We start from the raw sequence: 9,876 nt of genomic DNA on the forward strand, positions 1-9,876 counted from the left end.
TAAGTTGCAGAAATAAGCATATTTCATAAGCCTATTTAATGAGCCTAAGTTGCTGAAATGTCTATTTAATAAGTCGATTTAATAAGTCTAAGTTGCTAAAATAAGCCTATTTAATAAGGCTATTTAATAAGTCTAAGTTGCTAAAATAAGCCTATTTAATAAGGCTATTTAATGAGCCTAAGTTGCTGAAATAAGCCTATTTAATGAGGCTATTTAATGAGCCTAAGTTGCTGAAATAAGCCTATTTAATAAGCCTAAGTTTCTGAACTAAGCCTATTTAAAAAGGTCTATTTAATAAGTCTAAGTTGCTGAAATAAACCTATTTAAAAATGCTATTTAATACGCCTAAGTTGCTGAAATAAACCTGATTAATAAGGCTATTTAATAAGCATAAGTTGCTGAAATAAGCCTATATAATAAGCCTACGTTGCTGAACTAAGCCTATATAAAAAGGTCTATTTAATAAGTCTAAGTTGCTGAAATAGACCTATTTAAAAATGCTATTTAATAAGCCTAAATTGCTGAAATAAACCTGTTTAATAAGGCTATTTAATAAGCATAAGTTGCTGAAATAAGCCTATTTAATAAGCCTAAGTTGCTGAAATAAGCCTATTTAATAAGGCTATTTAATAAGTCTAAGTTGCTGAAATAAACCTATTTAATAAGCCTAAGTTGCTAAAATAAGCCTATTTAATGAGGCTATTTAATAAGTCTATTTAATAAGCCTATTTAATTCGCCTATTTAATAAGCCTATTTAATAAGCCTAAGTTGCTGAATAAGCCTATTTAATAAGCCTAAGTTGCTGAAATAAGCCTATTTAATAAGTCTAAGTTGCTGAAATAAGGCTATTTAATAAGCCTAAATTGCTGAAATAAGCCTATTTAATAAGCTTAAGTTGCTGAAATAAGGCTATTTAATAAGTCTAAGTTGCTGAAATAAGCCTATTTAATAAGCCTATGTTGCTGAAATAAGTATATTTAATGAGCATAAGTTGCTGAAATAAACCTATTTAATAAGTCTAAGTTGCTGAAATAAGGCTATTTAATAAGTCTAAGTTGCTGAAATGAGCCTATTTAATCAGCGTAAGTTGCTGAAATAAGCCTATTTAATAAGCCCAAGTTGCTGAAATAAGCCTATTTAATAGGCCTATTTAATAAGCCTAAGTTGCTGAATAAGCCTATTTAATAAGCCTAAGTTGCTGAAATAAGCCTATTTAATAAGCGTAATTTGCTGAAATAAGGCTATTTAATAAGTCTAAGTTGCTGAAATAAGCCTATTTAATAAGCCTAAGTTGCTGAAATAAGCCTATTTAATAAGCCTAATTTGCTTAAAAAAGCCTATTTAATAGGCCTATCTAATAAGTCTAAGTTGCAGAAATAAGCATATTTCATAAGCCTATTTAATGAGCCTAAGTTGCTGAAATGTCTATTTAATAAGTCGATTTAATAAGTCTAAGTTGCTAAAATAAGCCTATTTAATAAGGCTATTTAATAAGCCTAGGTTGCTGAAATAAGCCTATTTAATGAGGCTATTTAATGAGCCTAAGTTGCTGAAATAAGCCTATTTAATAAGCCTAAGTTTCTGAACTAAGGCTATTTAAAAAGGTCTATTTACTAAGTCTAAGTTGCTGAAATAAACCTATTTAAAAATGCTATTTAATACGCCTAAGTTGCTGAAATAAACCTGATTAATAAGGCTATTTAATAAGCATAAGTTGCTTAAATAAGCCTATTTAATAAGCCTACGTTGCTGAACTAAGCCTATATAAAATGGTCTATTTAATAAGTCTAAGTTGCTGAAATTAACCTATTTAAAAATGCTATTTAATAAGCCCAAATTGCTGAAATAAACCTGTTTAAAAAGCCTATTTAATAAGCATAAGTTGCTGAAATAAGCCTATTTAATAAGCCTAAGTTGCTGAAATAAGCCTATTTAATAAGGATATTTAATAAGTCTAAGTTGCAGAAATAAACTTATTTAATAATGCTATTTAATACGCCTAAGTTGCTGAAATAAGCATATCTAATAAGCCTAAGTTGCTAAAATAAGCCTATTTAATAGGCCTATCTAATAAGTCTAAGTTGCAGAAATAAGCATATTTCATAAGCCTATTTAATGAGCCTAAGTTGCTGAAATGTCTATTTAATAAGTCGATTTAATAAGTCTAAGTTGCTAAAATAAGCCTATTTAATAACGCTATTTAATAAGCCTAAGTTGCTGAAATAAGCCTATTTAATAAGGCTATTTAATGAGCCTAAGTTGCTGAAATAAGCCTATTTAATAAGCCGAAGTTTTTGAACTAAGCCTATTTAAAAAGGTATATTTAATAAGTCTAAGTTGCTGAAATAAACCTATTTAAAAATGCTACTTAATAAGACTAAGTTGCTGAAATAAACCTGTTTAATAAGGCTATTTAATAAGCATAAGTTGCTGAAATAAGCCTATTTAATAAGCCTAAGTTGATGAAATAAGCCTATTTAATAAGGCTATTTAATAAGTCTAAGTTGCTGAAATAAACCTATTTAAAAAGCCTACTTTGCTCAAATAAGCCTATTTAATGAGGCTATTTAATAAGTCTATTTACTAGGCCTATTTAATACGCCTATTTAATAAGCCTATTTAATAAGCCTATTTAATGAGCCTATTTAATAAGCCTATTTAATAAGCCTATTTATTGAGCCTATTTAATAAGCCTATTTAATAAGCCTATTTAATAAGCCTATTTATTGAGCCTATTTAATAAGTCTATTTAATGAGCCTATTTAATCAGTCTATTTAATAAGCCTATTTAATACGCCTATTTAATAAGTCTAAGTTGCTGAAATAAGCCTATTTAATAAGCCTAAGTTGCTGAAAAGCCTATTTCATAAGCCTAAGTTGCTGAAATAAGCCTTTTTAATAAGTATAAGTTGCTGAAATAAGCCTATTTAATAAGCCTAAGTTGCTGAAATAAGCCTATTTAATAAGGCTATTTAATAAGCCTAAGTTGCTGAATAAGCCTATTTAATAAGTCTAAGTTGCTGAACTAAGGCTATTTAATAAGCCTAAGTTGCTGAAATGTGCCTATTTAATAAGTCTAAGTTGCTGAAATAAGGCTATTTAATAAGTCTAAGTTGCTGAAATAAACCTATTTAATAAGCCTAAGTTGCTGAAATAAGCCTATTTAATATGCCTATCTAATAAGTCTAAGTTGCAGAAATAAGCATATTTCATAAGCCTATTTAATGAGCCTAAGTTGCTGAAATCTATATTTAATAAGTCGATTTAATAAGTCTAAGTTGCTAAAATAAGCCTATTTAATAAGGCTATTTAATAAGCCTAAGTTGCTGAAATAAGCATATTTAATAAGCCTAAGTTTCTGAACTAAGTCTATTTAAAAAGGTCTATTTAATAAGTATAAGTTGCTGAAATAAACCTATTTAAAAATGCTATTTAATACGCCTAAGTTGCTGAAATAAACCTGATTAATAAGGCTATTTAATAAGCATAAGTTGCTGAAATAAGCCTATTTAATAAGCCTACGTTGCTGAACTAAGCCTATATAAAAAGGTCTATTTAATAAGTCTAAGTTGCTTAAATAAACCTATTTAAAAATGCTATTTAATAAGCCTAAATTGCTGAAATAAACCTGTTTAATAAGGCTATTTAATATGCATAAGTTGCTGAAATAAGCCTATTTAATGAACCTAAGTTGCTGAAATAAGCCTATTTAATAAGGCTATTTAATAAGTCTAAGTTGCAGAAATAAACCTATTTAATAAGTCTAAGTTGCTGAAATAAGCCTATTTAATAAGCCTAAGTTGCTGAAATAAGCCTATTTAATAAGCCTAAGTTGCTGAAATAAGCCTATTTAATAGGCCTATCTAATAAGTCTAAGTTGCAGAAATAAGCATATTTCATAAGCCTATTTAATGAGCCTAAGTTGCTGAAATGTCTATTTAACTAGTCGATTTAATAAGTCTAAGTTGCTAAAATGAACCTATTTAATAAGGCTATTTAATAAACCTAAGTTGCTGAAATAAGCCTATTTAATAAGGCTATTTAATGAGCCTAAGTTGCTGAAATAAGCCTATTTAATAAGCCGAAGTTTTTGAACTAAGCCTATTTAAAAAGGTATATTTAATAAGTCTAAGTTGCTGAAATAAACCTATTTAATAAGGCTATTTAATAAGCATAAGTTGCTGAAATAAGCCTATTTAATAAGCCTAAGTTGCTGAAATAAGCCTATTTAATAAGGCTATTTAATAAGTCTAAGTTGCTGAAATAAACCTATTTAAAAAGCCTACTTTGCTCAAATAAGCCTATTTAATGAGGCTATTTAATAAGTCTATTTACTAGGCCTATTTAATACGCCTATTTAATAAGCCTATTTAATAAGCCTATTTAATGAGCCTATTTAATAAGCCTATTTAATAAGCCTATTTATTGAGCCTATTTAATAAGCCTATTTAATAAGCCTATTTAATAAGCCTATTTATTGAGCCTATTTAATAAGTCTATTTAATGAGCCTATTTAATCAGTCTATTTAATAAGCCTATTTAATACGCCTATTTAATAAGTCTAAGTTGCTGAAATAAGCCTATTTAATAAGCCTAAGTTGCTGAAAAGCCTATTTCATAAGCCTAAGTTGCTGAAATAAGCCTTTTTAATAAGTCTAAGTTGCTGAAATAAGCCTATTTAATAAGCCTAAGTTGCTGAAATAAGCCTATTTAATAAGGCTATTTAATAAGCCTAAGTTGCTGAATAAGCCTATTTAATAAGTCTAAGTTGCTGAACTAAGGCTATTTAATAAGCCTAAGTTGCTGAAATGAGCCTATTTAATAAGTCTAAGTTGCTGAAATAAGGCTATTTAATAAGTCTAAGTTGCTGAAATAGACCTATTTAATAAGCCTAAGTTGCTGAAATAAGCCTATTTAATATGCCTATCTAATAAGTCTAAGTTGCAGAAATAAGCATATTTCATAAGCCTATTTAATGAGCCTAAGTTGCTGAAATCTATATTTAATAAGTCGATTTAATAAGTCTAAGTTGCTAAAATAAGCCTATTTAATAAGGCTATTTAATAAGCCTAAGTTGCTGAAATAAGCATATTTAATAAGCCTAAGTTTCTGAACTAAGTCTATTTAAAAAGGTATATTTAATAAGTATAAGTTGCTGAAATAAACCTATTTAAAAATGCTATTTAATACGCCTAAGTTGCTGAAATAAACCTGATTAATAAGGCTATTTAATAAGCATAAGTTGCTGAAATAAGCCTATTTAATAAGCCTACGTTGCTGAACAAAGCCTATATAAAAAGGTCTATTTAATAAGTCTAAGTTGCTGAAATAAACCTGTTTAATAAGGCTATTTAATATGCATAAGTTGCTGAAATAAGCCTATTTAATGAACCTAAGTTGCTGAAATAAGCCTATTTAATAAGGCTATTTAATAAGTCTAAGTTGCAGAAATAAACCTATTTAATAAGTCTAAGTTGCTGAAATAAGCCTATTTAATAAGCATAAGTTGCTGAAATAAGCCTATTTAATAAGCCTAAGTTGCTGAAATAAGCCTATTTAATAGGCCTATCTAATAAGTCTAAGTTGCAGAAATAAGCATATTTCATAAGCCTATTTAATGAGCCTAAGTTGCTGAAATGTCTATTTAACTAGTCGATTTAATAAGTCTAAGTTGCTAAAATGAACCTATTTAATAAGGCTATTTAATAAACCTAAGTTGCTGAAATAAGCCTATTTAATGAGGCTATTTAATGAGCCTAAGATGCTGAAATAAGCCTATTTAATAAACCGAAGTTTTTGAACTAAGCCTATTTAAAAAGGTATATTTAATAAGTCTAAGTTGCTGAAATAAACCTATTTAAAAATGCTACTTAATAAGACTAAGTTGCTGAAATAAACCTTTTTAATAAGGCTATTTAATAAGCATAAGTTGCTGAAATAAGCCTATTTAATAAGCCTAAGTTGCTGAAATAAGCCTATTTAATAAGGCTATTTAATAAGTCTAAGTTGCTGAAATAAACCTATTTAAAAAGCCTACTTTGCTCAAATAAGCCTATTTAATGAGGCTATTTAATAAGTCTATTTACTAGGCCTATTTAATACGCCTATTTAATAAGCCTATTTAATAAGCCTATTTAATGAGCCTATTTAATAAGCCTATTTAATAAGCCTATTTAATGAGCCTATTTAATAAGCCTATTTAATAAGCCTATTTATTGAGCCTATTTAATAAGCCTATTTAATAAGCCTATTTAATAAGCCTATTTATTGAGCCTATTTAATAAGTCTATTTAATGAGCCTATTTAATCAGTCTATTTAATAAGCCTATTTAATACGCCTATTTAATAAGTCTAAGTTGCTGAAATAAGCCTATTTAATAAGCCTAAGTTGCTGAAAAGCCTATTTCATAAGCCTAAGTTGCTGAAATAAGCCTTTTTAATAAGTCTAAGTTGCTGAAATAAGCCTATTTAATAAGCCTAAGTTGCTGAAATAAGCCTATTTAATAAGGCTATTTAATAAGCCTAAGTTGCTGAATAAGCCTATTTAATAAGTCTAAGTTGCTGAACTAAGGCTATTTAATAAGCCTAAGTTGCTGAAATGTGCCTATTTAATAAGTCTAAGTTGCTGAAATAAGGCTATTTAATAAGTCTAAGTTGCTGAAATAAACCTATTTAATAAGCCTAAGTTGCTGAAATAAGCCTATTTAATATGCCTATCTAATAAGTCTAAGTTGCAGAAATAAGCATATTTCATAAGCCTATTTAATGAGCCTAAGTTGCTGAAATCTATATTTAATAAGTCGATTTAATAAGTCTAAGTTGCTAAAATAAGCCTATTTAATAAGGCTATTTAATAAGCCTAAGTTGCTGAAATAAGCATATTTAATAAGCCTAAGTTTCTGAACTAAGTCTATTTAAAAAGGTCTATTTAATAAGTATAAGTTGCTGAAATAAACCTATTTAAAAATGCTATTTAATACGCCTAAGTTGCTGAAATAAACCTGATTAATAAGGCTATTTAATAAGCATAAGTTGCTGAAATAAGCCTATTTAATAAGCCTACGTTGCTGAACTAAGCCTATATAAAAAGGTCTATTTAATAAGTCTAAGTTGCTTAAATAAACCTATTTAAAAATGCTATTTAATAAGCCTAAATTGCTGAAATAAACCTGTTTAATAAGGCTATTTAATATGCATAAGTTGCTGAAATAAGCCTATTTAATGAACCTAAGTTGCTGAAATAAGCCTATTTAATAAGGCTATTTAATAAGTCTAAGTTGCAGAAATAAACCTATTTAATAAGTCTAAGTTGCTGAAATAAGCCTATTTAATAAGCCTAAGTTGCTGAAATAAGCCTATTTAATAAGCCTAAGTTGCTGAAATAAGCCTATTTAATAGGCCTATCTAATAAGTCTAAGTTGCAGAAATAAGCATATTTCATAAGCCTATTTAATGAGCCTAAGTTGCTGAAATGTCTATTTAACTAGTCGATTTAATAAGTCTAAGTTGCTAAAATGAACCTATTTAATAAGGCTATTTAATAAACCTAAGTAGCTGAAATAAGCCTATTTAATAAGGCTATTTAATGAGCCTAAGTTGCTGAAATAAGCCTATTTAATAAGCCGAAGTTTTTGAACTAAGCCTATTTAAAAAGGTATATTTAATAAGTCTAAGTTGCTGAAATAAACCTATTTAAAAATGCTACTTAATAAGACTAAGTTGCTGAAATAAACCTGTTTAATAAGGCTATTTAATAAGCATAAGTTGCTGAAATAAGCCTATTTAATAAGCCTAAGTTGCTGAAATAAGCCTATTTAATAAGGCTATTTAATAAGTCTAAGTTGCTGAAATAAACCTATTTAAAAAGCCTACTTTGCTCAAATAAGCCTATTTAATTAGGCTATTTAATAAGTCTATTTACTAGGCCTATTTAATACGCCTATTTAATAAGCCTATTTAATAAGCCTATTTAATGAGCCTATTTAATAAGCCTATTTAATAAGCCTATTTATTGAGCCTATTTAATAAGCCTATTTAATAAGCCTATTTAATAAGCCTATTTATTGAGCCTATTTAATAAGTCTATTTAATGAGCCTATTTAATCAGTCTATTTAATAAGCCTATTTAATACGCCTATTTAATAAGTCTAAGTTGCTGAAATAAGCCTATTTAATAAGCCTAAGTTGCTGAAAAGCCTATTTCATAAGCCTAAGTTGCTGAAATAAGCCTTTTTAATAAGTCTAAGTTGCTGAAATAAGCCTATTTAATAAGCCTAAGTTGCTGAAATAAGCCTATTTAATAAGGCTATTTAATAAGCCTAAGTTGCTGAATAAGCCTATTTAATAAGTCTAAGTTGCTGAACTAAGGCTATTTAATAAGCCTAAGTTGCTGAAATGAGCCTATTTAATAAGTCTAAGTTGCTGAAATAAGGCTATTTAATAAGTCTAAGTTGCTGAAATAGACCTATTTAATAAGCCTAAGTTGCTGAAATAAGCCTATTTAATATGCCTATCTAATAAGTCTAAGTTGCAGAAATAAGCATATTTCATAAGCCTATTTAATGAGCCTAAGTTGCTGAAATCTATATTTAATAAGTCGATTTAATAAGTCTAAGTTGCTAAAATAAGCCTATTTAATAAGGCTATTTAATAAGCCTAAGTTGCTGAAATAAGCATATTTAATAAGCCTAAGTTTCTGAACTAAGTCTATTTAAAAAGGTCTATTTAATAAGTATAAGTTTAACACGTAGGCTTTCGCGACCAATATTATTCATAATAAAGGTTTTTGGGTTAGATCGCGTTTATTTATAAATGTGTCGTAACCCTCCACCACCCGACACGGCCAATCAGCAAAGAAAAGTGTCACGTTGACAAAAGACAAATAATTCACTACTTCAGCTGAAATAAACCTATTTAAAAATGCTATTTTCTACGCCTAAGTTGCTGAAATAAACCTGATTAATAAGGCTATTTAATAAGCATAAGTTGCTGAAATAAGCCTATTTAATAAGCCTACGTTGCTGAACAAAGCCTATATAAAAAGGTCTATTTAATAAGTCTAAGTTGCTGAAATAAACCTGTTTAATAAGGCTATTTAATATGCATAAGTTGCTGAAATAAGCCTATTTAATGAACCTAAGTTGCTGAAATAAGCCTATTTAATAAGGCTATTTAATAAGTCTAAGTTGCAGAAATAAACCTATTTAATAAGTCTAAGTTGCTGAAATAAGCCTATTTAATAAGCCTAAGTTGCTGAAATAAGCCTATTTAATAAGCCTAAGTTGCTGAAATAAGCCTATTTAATAGGCCTATCTAATAAGTCTAAGTTGCAGAAATAAGCATATTTCATAAGCCTATTTAATGAGCCTAAGTTGCTGAAATGTCTATTTAACTAGTCGATTTAATAAGTCTAAGTTGCTAAAATGAACCTATTTAATAAGGCTATTTAATAAACCTAAGTTGCTGAAATAAGCCTATTTAATAAGCCGAAGTTTTTGAACTAAGCCTATTTAAAAAGGTATATTTAATAAGTCTAAGTTGCTGAAATAAACCTATTTAAAAATGCTACTTAATAAGACTAAGTTGCTGAAATAAACCTGTTTAATAAGGCTATTTAATAAGCATAAGTTGCTGAAATAAGCCTATTTAATAAGCCTAAGTTGCTGAAATAAGCCTATTTAATAAGGCTATTTAATAAGTCTAAGTTGCTGAAATAAACCTATTTAAAAAGCCTACTTTGCTCAAATAAGCCTATTTAATGAGGCTATTTAATAAGTCTATTTACTAGGCCTATTTAATACGCCTATTTAATAAGCCTATTTAATAAGCCTATTTAATGAGCCTATTTAATAAGCCTATTTAATAAGCCTATTTAT

This window comes from Petromyzon marinus, unplaced genomic scaffold (genome assembly GCF_048934315.1).
Source record: "Petromyzon marinus isolate PM22_M1 ecotype Great Lakes invasive population unplaced genomic scaffold, UKy_Petmar_22M1.pri1.0 PM_G_Scaffold_41, whole genome shotgun sequence".
Classification (NCBI taxonomy): domain Eukaryota; kingdom Metazoa; phylum Chordata; class Hyperoartia; order Petromyzontiformes; family Petromyzontidae; genus Petromyzon; species Petromyzon marinus.